The following is an 11,557-nucleotide window of genomic DNA, read 5'->3' as shown; positions in this document are numbered from 1 at the left end:
ATCAACAGTAAAGATATTGACTTAGTCTCCTTCTAAAAGTTAAAGCAGTGCAGGCATGTTCAAAACAACAAACAAGAAACTTCGCAAGTATATCCAATCAAGTAATCCCCAGCCTATTACAATATATGATCACCAAAAAAGTCATACAGAAAAAAAATATGCAAATTCTGAAGTTGTCGCCACCACAAACCACAGGCAATCCTAACAAGTTTTACCACTTGCCTCAAGCCATGTTTGCAATGTTGTTTGATAGCCAATCTAGGCCCTCATAAAGGCCTTCTCCAGAGGTTGCACAAGTACTATGATAAATGGCTTATCTAGCGATGATATATATTGGACTGATAGAGTATAAGACCCCCTTAAGTTTCCTTTATGTTCTGATTGTCACTTTAGTTAAGTAAAAGTTCAACTGACATGCAGGACCAACTAAAAAAAGAAGAGGCTAATGGGAAATTAGTAACCAAAGGAAGCGACGATGTTCTTGCAAAGGCACTAGGGACTCCAGAACATTGTGGAAGGGTAAGAGTAGGAGGTAAGTATGTCACTCCAACAACTTACTTCAATATCCTGAAGAAGGGGTCGAAGGCACATAGAGCAAAGATGGAATCCATGATCCATAAGAAAGAAGATGAGAACAAGGTGTTAAAGGAAATAGTGAGGCAGTTAAAGGCATTAGGTATTATACAAGGAATTACCACCAACTTGCCAGAACTAGAGAAAGTTGCTTCCAACAGTTCTAAAAATGAGGGAAGAAAGTGAATGTCAAGCCCATTGGGTGACCAACTATCTAATGGTGCTAACAACAAGACAAATTATGAGTGTCTTAACATTGAACTTGAAGCAAATGTGAGAAAGAAGTGCAAACAGGTAAATTTTACGCTTGTGATTATATAATGCAAATAGGTAATTATATTTAATAACTCAAACTATCTAATGCGTAGACAAAGAGCAGTGCTAAATCAAAAAGCGACGAGGCAATCTCAAAACTTAAATATGGAAAGGAGCAGGTATATGTTACTTAATGTTTAAACCGTAAATGTTATTTTATGTATATAATTGTTCAATTTTACTTTTATTTTTTTGTTAGGCTATAGGCTTGAAAAACAAGAGTGTTGCTAAAACCAAATGCAAAGTGGTGGTCGTGAAACCTACTCTAGGAAATGAGCAGGTACTTGTTATTTTAGTGTAAACTACAATAAATAGTTGTACTATCAATATTAGTGTATGATTTTCATTGTGTGGCTATGGGCTCAAAATGTGATGTGGCAATCTGAAAACCTATATCAGGAAATATGACGGTAAATGTTGTGTAATTTCTATAGTGAGTTATCATGGTATTCTAGGATATGTGAACTTATCATTATTGTTATATTTGTCATTGATATCAAATGTGTAAGCTGGCTTTGGAGTCAAAAGACAATGTTGTTGCTGATGCTAGTCTCAATGAGGGGTCAGGACTAGACGAGAAGATCCATAACGTTACATTGGGGGAAGGATATGTACGTGTTCATATTATACGTGCAATTTTAGCAACTGCCATTTTGCCAAGACGAGTTATTGATGAGGATGTTGCCAAGACCAATTCAGCAACTCCCATTTTGCCAAGACCAATTTCAGCAACTGCCACTGTCGGAGGAGCGGTTGGTTACAATGTGGCTTGGCCTCGTGAATTTGTGCTACTTTGCGATAATGCAATATCAAAACCTAAGTCGGGAAATGAGCAGGTATTTGATATTAACATGTTTACTAAAGGTTATACGCTCACCATATTACTAAAAACATTATTATTATGCTTGTTAAGCTATTCGCTAGAAGGACAATAACAAGGTTCTCGAAGCCTAAAAGGACATGTCAATCTCTAAGTCTAAATCAGGAAATGCGAAGGTAAACTCTGTGTAAAGTCCATAATTAGTGACCATAGTACTCTATTGTCTCCAAACTTACTATTATCGCTATGTTTGTCGTTGTTTCCAATGTGTAAGTTAATTTTGGAGTCAAAAGGGGCAATGTTATTGATGATGCTAGTTTAATTGAGGGGTCAGGAGCAGATGAAATGATAAATGATGTTAGATTGGGGAAAGGTTATGTGCGTGTTCAAATTATACGTTCAATTTTTTGCAACTGCCCTTTTACCAAGACCGATTTTTGATGATGACATACCACTGTTGGAGGTGTGGTTGGGTACCATGTGGCTTGGCCTCATGACTTTGTGATGCTTGAAAATATGGTAAAACATTTAACACTTTTTACATATATCTATAACTATTTATTCTTATTATGAGTTGTTTGTTTTTGTTAGATTGATGAAGTTGAATGTGATGAGTTCGATGAATGTACGCTGAAAGAGTTTGGGGTTTTGGTGGGAAGTGTAATGAAAGGAAATCACATAAGTCAAATGGACACTAAGGTTTTTGAGCGTGAGTTGCAATTTTTTATCGCCAAAGATGAGATCATGGATGTTTGTCAGCCTAAGAATTTGTTGAATGCCAATAGCATTATTGCTTATATCAGGTGTGTCAAATATTTTTGATTAATGGGTTGTTTGATTACTCCTCTTCGATATGTAGATGTACTAATGTTTACATTCCCTTTTAGATATTTGTTTGAGAAATATGAAAGTTCTCAACAAAGGTTTGGATTTTGCTATCCCGCTGATTTCAGTCGTTATGCTGATAAGAAAGATGAGCCATTTTGTCTTGAATAGATTACAGGCAAGACAAAGAGACCAAGTTATTTTCCTTCCTTACAACCCAGGGTAAACATGTTAGCTATGTTAATTAAGATATGTTGGATCTCATTAATTTTGTTTTATATTATTTTGTGATGCTCTTGTTCTATATATGATTTTAGGAATCATTGGGTCTTGGTAATGATTGACGTAAGTGCAAAAGAAGTATATTATCTTGATTCAATTGGATGTGAACCGAATATAAACCTAAAAGTGATGGTGAACACGTGAGTTGATTTTTACTTTTAGTTTTAATTTTTGTATGATACGTACATATGCCTACATCTTTTAACATATTGAAATTCTTCTTTAGTGGGATCAAAACACTAGCATTGGGTGAAGGAAAGAGAGTGGAACCAAAATGGCAACGTGTCCAGGTAAATAAGCATTACTTGAATATACAATGTAAATTATAGTCCATTATCGATCGAATGTTGATCAACAATTTTTTGATGTTGGTGTGTAGTGCCCTAAACATCTAGGAGATTTTGAATGTGGATATTACGTCATGCGGTTCATGAGACACTTTATGAAGAACCCTAATCAATCACTTAAAACAAAGGTTAATAGTTCTTATTTCACATACTAATTGCAAGTATATATAAAAAGAACAGAGATGATTGTAATTTCTTTGTTAACTTATGTAGCTAATGGAGTTGGCTAACACTAAAACATATACAAGCGCAGACCTTATTGAAATTCGTTTAGAGTTTATCGAGTACATCGAGAAATTTATCTCAGCATAGGTATGTGCACCATTTATATATCTTTTATGTTTGATAGGTTTTTGGGGGTTGTATATGAAGCTTTAGTTTGAAGATTTTCCACCATACATTTCGAATTTAGGTCTGATTTCTTATGTTCTTTCCTTTGTTATAGTTGATTGCATCTCTTTCATTTAGTAGTTATTGACTTAGTGTGCTAACACATTGTTTGTGTATTTTTTAATATTGTGTAGAAGTCGTTACATGATTATATTTTTAGTTTACTTATTAAATAAACTAACACATTCTTCTTCATATTGTTTTTTAGGTTATAAGTGAGATAACACGGTAGCTCAATTAAGTTTGTTTGAGATGGATCGATTGATTATCAATTTGTTGGATGAGTTATGTAAATTGCATTGTTGTTGGATTATGAGACTTGATTTTGAATAAAGTGTTTAAGTTATTTAATTTTTTTCTCCATGAATAAATCATGTAATATGAACAAGTTCTTGGAATGATTTATGTTGGTAATAAAAGTTTGATTTTTGTTTCCGTAATGGACTCCAGCTGTCAAGTGTCTGAATGTATTGGTGGTGTTGGAATGTATTGGTTTACAGGAATTTCAAATTTATAGGAATCTTCAGATTTACAGGGGAAAAAAAAGGAGTTATGACAGCTTCCAAAGAACTGTCGTGTGGCATACCAATTATTTACAGTTTTAGTGTTAATTTCTTGACGTTTTTGTTTCTCAAGGTGACGCTTAAATAAAAACAATCATAAATGAAGGTTTAGTTCTTGACACTTTTTCTAATAAACTATGATGGTTAAGTAAAACATATCATACAAAAGGATTCAGTTATGACGTTTATAAATGAATTTTTGTCATATTAAGTTCGAGCATTGATGTCAGCTTTTCCAGAACCATCATCAACTTTATGATGGTTTTTGTTAACTTTTATGACGGGCTCTATAATGACGGTTGTCTCTTAAACAAAAAATGTCATTAAACCTATTTCATGACAACTAAAAGCCGTCATCACAAGTCATTTGTTTAGTAGTGGAAAAATTAGATATGACTATTTTCATAGTACTACATGGCAAAAAAAGATTAAGCGTCGTGACAGAAATATCTAAGGAATATCTTAAACAAAAATAGAGAAATGCCAAAACATCAATATGATTTACTGATGTCTTGATATTTTACTATTTAACCTAAAACGTAAGGAAATAATTGAAACGTTGGACATGATAGAGTTAGCTACCTCCGGTGGATGTTTACTTATAATGATTTATCCTCTCAAATTGAAAGGTTTTTCAATTTGAGAAGAAAAATCATTATAACTAAACATGCACCGAATAGCCAACTCTATCATAACCTTCTTTTCAAATATTTTCATACCTAGATCGAGGGACATCGGTGGGTCATTGGCTTGGGACTACACTAACAAGGAAATATCGTAACATGAAACCGTCTAAGCACGAGCCTTTAGGTTAAATGTTCGACAAGAGAAAAAATAGATATGACAATTTTCATAGTACCGCATGACAAAAAATGATTAAGTGTTGTGACAACAATAGAGGATGCCAATACATCAATATGATTTACAGATATGTCTTGACATTTTACTGTTTAAGATTTTTCCCTTATTATATTTGTCACGATGCAAAACTATTTCTAATGTGATGTATCACTATGACAGATATTTATCTATATCTATGGAACAACCTTTTACCCAAACTTAACTTAAACGTAAGGAAATAATTGAAAAGTTGGACATGATAGAGTTAGCTACCTTCGGTGGATGTTAAGTTATAATGATTTGTCCTCTCAAATTGAAAGTTTTTTCAAATTGAGAAGATAAATCATTATAACTTAACAACCACCGGGATAGCCAACTCTATCATAACTTTCTTTTCAAATATTTTCATACCTAGAGGGGTAGCATATAAGGATTGCGTTTGCGCGAACCATGAAATCTCATGGCATGGAATAGTCTACACATGGTATTGCTATTTTATTACCTATCTATACTGTGAGTTTTAGCGAGATAGTGTATGTTCTGCATACTAATAGGAATGGCGGGTATAAGAAATCCACCCACTTGCCAGTAAGAGTGGCGGCCAAAATTTTAAAAACCATTCTCCACATGCCACTCGCAATAGCGGTATTTGTGTCCTTACTGAATTGACCAAATTCATTTTAAAACATTTAGTTTGTCCAATTACCTCTCTATCCCTAGTCTTTTACATTATGTACATATTTATTTGTCTAAGAGACAGAGCTGAAGGAAGAGGAAAATAGTAAAAGGATTTAAAATGAAATTATACACGCCTTTGTAAGTGGCGGCTACCAGATATTTTTTTCTCTCATCCACCATTGGTACTGACAACTACCATGGGTTGATATTTCTGGTGGGTAGAAGAAAATCCATTGGGTCCTTAAACACTATCCCCCTAACTGTATCCACTGTACTATTGTGGTTTAATGTTTTAGCTCTCTAAACCATTGGACTTAGCCTTATTTGGCTTAGGATGGCAATGCGCTTTAACGTTTTTTGTGGTGTAGAGAAAATTTATCAACCACGACAAGTCTTGTAAATTTTCTCTAAACCAACCAACATTAAAGCGCACCACCACCCCAAACCAAATTACTCTCTTCCAATCACTGATAACGTCAATTGTTAAATCACTCCTTCCAAGCCTACACGTAAATCAGATATTTAACTGATATCCTTATTACAATTATGGTGGTCTCTAGATGGCCTTAATGTTAAGTGGTTTCATGGTTCCTTTTGGTATAATAGAACCCCGATAATTTAATACACAATAAAATAATTATCATGCTTAAATAATAAAATTGTAAAGTTCTGAGACTAGAGAACTAAATTAATAATTTTGCTAAATTTATAAGATAGAAATGCTTCTAGTTGAAGAGCAACTTATAGTTACAACATATGTTACTGTTACTAAAACATTTATAATAAGCAATATCTCATGAACGGATTTAGAAAGATTTGACTATATGACTACATGAAAACATTAAAAAGGTATTACATTTTGAAACATTTGTTCTGGAGTAAAAGTATGGTTGACAAAGAAAAATGGAATGGCGGTTCAACTAGTAACTAAGCTAACATATCAACACCACTATATTATTCACTGAGAACCCATACATATTGTATAACATGGTGTTGCACTAATAATTAGTCATAAGAGAACAAAATGTGCAATTGAAATTGTACGTAAAAAGGGATTATCCACTTCACTGAGATAAAAAAAAATGATATGGAAAAGCTAGAAATCATAGTTAAAAAGATTGTCATATAAGTAACGCTTGCTATTTCCTTTAGCATATCTACATTTAGACAAGAGATTACATGTCTTAAATAAACTCCATGTTATAATGAACTCAACGTTATAAACTCTGTACCAACTAACTCTGTACTCACAAATCTTTGCAATATCTAATAACTTCTAAAGATATCATATTCAAATTGCAAATGGTAACCAAGGCCCATATATATATTGGTCATCTTTGTTATTTACAAACGAACTCAAGTTAAAACTCCATGCTAGCTTGGACACTCTACTTATTAGCATACGACCAGCACAAATTATCAAATATATTGTAACAACGGCTATAAACTGCTATAAATACCATGCCCTAAGCACACATTTGATGGTCTTATTCAAGTAGTTGTAATCACGCCTACTATGTAAAAGTAACACGAGATCTGAAATGTACCTGCATACAAGTAATATAGGTGCACCCCACATGACAACATAATGGAGAAAAATGTAGTAGTGAATCAACCATAGAGCTTCCTGGTTTCACCGTCAAGAAGATGGATACCACTTGTGTATTTCGACTTAAAGTAAGTTGAAAGAAAGAGATAGAAGAAAAAGTGTGATTTATTCTTAGACCTATCTTCTTCTTCGACCTATCTTCACATCTTCACTGACTTTCTTCTATTCTCTAGCTGCGTTGGAGAGGGAGGCTCCCTTATAAAAAAACATAAGTGAAGGAGGCAACTGCTGCTTTAGGGTTTCTCTCTTGAATAGTTTGACTCAAGTTAATGGGCTTATTGAAACTTAAATATGGGCCTATTTTAAATCAACTGTAATTGCTAATTGGGCTGGACACATAGTGCCATAATACCACTGGCTATAATTTCACACGTCATGCAATGGTGCTTTCGGGTCTCGGTGGTTCTTACTTTTTGTAGGTGAACTTTATTTCATTCAGTTACCTTCCCTTCAAATGTAATCCTTTGAGCAATTTGGAGTGGCAGACCAATTTCATTCACTTCAACCTTATATGAGTCTCAATACTCATGAAAATTCTTAAACAAGTGGAAATTATAAATACCTCTCTTTATAATTACATATATCTACATCACATCTTCTAAATGTTTTGCAAATAGCAGCACTCAAACCTCTCAAAATACCAAAAGAGTGGAAGTAGACAGTACATAAATAAACAATGCTCCAAACTAACTAAATCTGGTTCAGATCGGCTATATCTATTGGATCCTCCACAACGTTTCCCCTTCTTCGTTTCTTCTCCATTTCATCACCTAACATCTTCTTCAATCTATTCGGAGCAATAGAAAGTGCATCAACATCTTCCACTACTTCACATATAGGTGGTGCGAGTGTACTTTTAATATCTCTGACCTCAGCCCGTACAATGATTAACTCCCTCTGCAGAGAGTTAATAGTGTCATATATATTATACGACACGTTTGGTTCAACTTTGCATTTTTCTGAATCTGGGATTTTCATATATAAAACAACAGAAAACACAAGATCATCTTTACCAAAACCCTTGGTAGAAAGTTATTAACTCACCAACAATTATTGTATTTCATTTTTACACCTCTTGTTAATTTTTCTGACACTTCAGCCATCATCTTAAATGCTAGTTCTAGAATTATGGAGGATATGGGGGAATATATATGGTGACAAAAATATAAGGTATTAAGGAATGATTTGATATAATAATCCATCTCATATAATAATATAAAGGGAATAAATAACTAATGGAAATGGGGATATTTCATGAGGTGAAAATGGTAAGAAAATATGGGGGTAGTTGCAATTATCCTTTGTAGATTTCCTTCCATTCTTGATAGCACAATTTATTCCATGAGCGCGCTATTACTTATTGATTATTTAAATGATCATCTTTGGCTCATGGGCTCGGGCTTTGACCAACATCTTTATTTCCTACAAAAAAAATTAAACCAAATTAATAATCCAAAACATTCACTGTAGCCACATTTTCAACATACAAATAAATTAAGGCCACATATTATATAAGGTTACCCCTCAACTATACATGTTTTTTTTTCGATAATAAACTATATATACACGGTTTTAAAGTTCCCACAAGGGGTATTTTTCTAGCTCTCTTAAAATTCCACGTCATTAGCTACTATCAAAATGGGAATTCCTCTCCTATTGAAAAGAGAAATTCTAGCACATCTAATTAAAATGGGAATCACACTTCTAAATTAAAACGAGATCCCTCCCCCAATTAAAAAATGGGTTTTTAACACTTAATTAAAATCATTTGTTGAGAAATTAAAATGGGTTTTTAAGACTTGATTAAAATAATTTGTTATGAAATTAAAATGGGATAGCGACGAAAATAGGAATCACAATTTGTTAAAAAATTTCTATATGTATAGTTAAAAAAAATCTATATGTTAAAAAATTTATAGATTTTGGATAGTTATAATTGTTGAACAAGTTTTTAAAAAAGCCCATCGTCTACACTGGTATACTTTCTAGTTTAAAGAATAAATATTTTTTTAAGAATAGGGTATGTATTTATTTATGTAAAATATTTTTCTTGAAGAGTACAATTTGAAATTAATAAAGGGAAGAAAATAGGAATTAAACATTCCAAAATCTATAAACATTATCCAAAATACAAAATCTACTGTGGGCGTTGAAAATCTACTATTAGGGGATAGGTGGAAAATCAAATGCCAAAGGCACGGCTGTGAAAGTGGATAGGTGGGGAGTTAAAACAGTTATCAAGTGGCCTATTTTAGGGGATCCACACTCTTAAAAAAAGGGGAAAAATCACAAATATATATTTACGTGTTTTTATGCAAGTGTAATCATTCGTACAAAGCATGGGCTGCAAACCATCTCAAGATTTGTGCCAAGTGACAACTGTTAGTCTCTGAGAAATCCATTTTGTGAGGTTTTGCAATTCATTTCGGAAAATAAGTTGGCAAAGATGGTGAAGAGGATGGTGGTATTCATTTCTGCGACTTGATCATCAATAATAAAAGCTTTTTTTTTGTTTGGGATGGTGGTGTTCAGGTGAGGACATACCTTTTGAGTAAGCAATTCTTCCAGATTTCTTTCTATTTCCATTGGACAGGCTTGGTACTTTTTCTTATCTTCATTTTTTCTTAACCTTGCTTTTTAACCTTGTCATTTCAACTTGTATATGTATCTCATTTCAAAATTTCAATCATTAACTCTGTTGCCAAAGTCGACACCCTGATGTTAAGTACAAAACCTTGTGCATTACCAATTTCTCATAGACTGTACACAAAAATAAACAGAGAGAAAGCAAAAGAGAGATTCTCATGTATGTTTTTTTTATTCAATTCGGATTGGATCTTTGATACTTGTTTGTTTGATCATATTGAATATATCTATTGAATTCCATTTACTTTAATTGTTGTTGTTGTTGTTGTTGTTGTTGTTGTTGTTCTAGATCTTGGCTTGTTTGTTTTGTTTTGATCCATAATTTAATTGATCTAGTATCTGATTGAATTTTATGATTTGATCTATTTGATCACACAAAATGATCATGAATTAATATAAATACATTGCCACATGTTGTTTGTGTATAGTGTGGACAAGTAGATCTTATGAAATTGAACGTGTATAATTTCTGAGCTTAGAATCTGATGCTAGTATTGTTTGCTGTGGACTTGATAATTCTTTAAAGGAATATTCAGTGTAAGTTAAGAGTGTGCACACTTTGGAAAAGTTTAGAGGACTTGGTTAACAAACAATGTGTTTTCCATTGTGAAATTTGGGATTGAATTGTACTATTTGAATAGAGTTTATTGCTAATAGTTTAATGACTTTGCTAATAGTTTATTGCACACATTTATTTGTTTGAGAGGTGCACAAGTGCGTGTATTGTGTCTATTTTTATATAGATTTTAATCACACTCATTGATGATCATTACTTTCATTCTTCTAGATATGTTTCTTACTTTTGCTTTCTTCAGCTACAATTTGTGTAATTATTTAGGCTGCCAAATTTCAAAAGTTACCACTTACCAGAAATTTGAAAGGCATTCTCTTTATCTTTGTAGTAAGAAAGGGATTGATTGAGAAGATTCTCGAAAGATGGCTAGTTCTACGAAAATTTTGGATCTTGCATTTCAAGGAGTTGGTCAGAGAGTGTATCCTTATTATACAACTGAATGTGATACTCCCCCTCCCCTCTTTTCTTATACTTACCATTTCAAAAACTTAATTGTAGAGAAAAAAAAATAGGATTTTCTTTTTTAATATTTATACCAACCAATATTTTTCTCATTCCTTTGTGAATTAGAAATAGTGTTAACAAGCTTTTTATTGTCATTTTGATATGTACACAAGTCTATGAGAAACTGGTAATGCACAAGGTTTTGTACTTAACATCTACCAATAGATCATGAAGCACATTTCTTTCCTCCTTTATACGTCTTTATACTATATGGTCATATTAAAGTTAAATTACAACCTAGCAAGAGGAAAAACAAGAAACGAGGGATACAATACCATTCTTACCTGTCTTTCCTTCCCAAACCAGCTAGCTACTAAAGCATCTAGCTACTAGGTAGGACCAACAAAAGCTGCAACCTATTCCTTCTCCGATGCGCTTATCCCATCTTGTTCATGCTCTTCCTTGATAGGGGATAGTATAGGTAAGGAAAAAAAACTTCCATTCGTCCTTCCCGAAGGCATCATTTGCTCAGGCAAAGAATGGCCATAGAAAGCCTTTTTGGTTGATCATGTGGATCTATTTTCTCTTATCAGAGGAATTGGTGTCAGTCTATTACTTGAGCTATCCTACATTCCCACTAGCTACCAAGAC

At 33.2% G+C, this 11,557-nt stretch overlaps 1 long non-coding RNA gene across 1 annotated transcript; it reads left to right on the top strand.

Moving 5' to 3' along the window:
• Positions 1-2,704: 2,704 nt before the first annotated feature.
• On the top strand, positions 2,705-3,095 carry LOC147525196 (uncharacterized). Its single transcript, XR_015197820.1, has 3 exons — positions 2,705-2,755; positions 2,851-2,955; positions 3,042-3,095. It is a non-coding gene; the product is annotated as an uncharacterized LOC147525196 (long non-coding RNA).
• Positions 3,096-11,557: the final 8,462 nt, after the last annotated feature.

This window comes from Coptis chinensis, chromosome 1 (assembly GCF_015680905.1).
Source record: "Coptis chinensis isolate HL-2020 chromosome 1, ASM1568090v1, whole genome shotgun sequence".
NCBI lineage: Eukaryota > Viridiplantae > Streptophyta > Magnoliopsida > Ranunculales > Ranunculaceae > Coptis > Coptis chinensis.
Note: the sequence above shows the minus strand (reverse complement) of the source record. Positions and strands in the feature narration are given on the sequence as shown.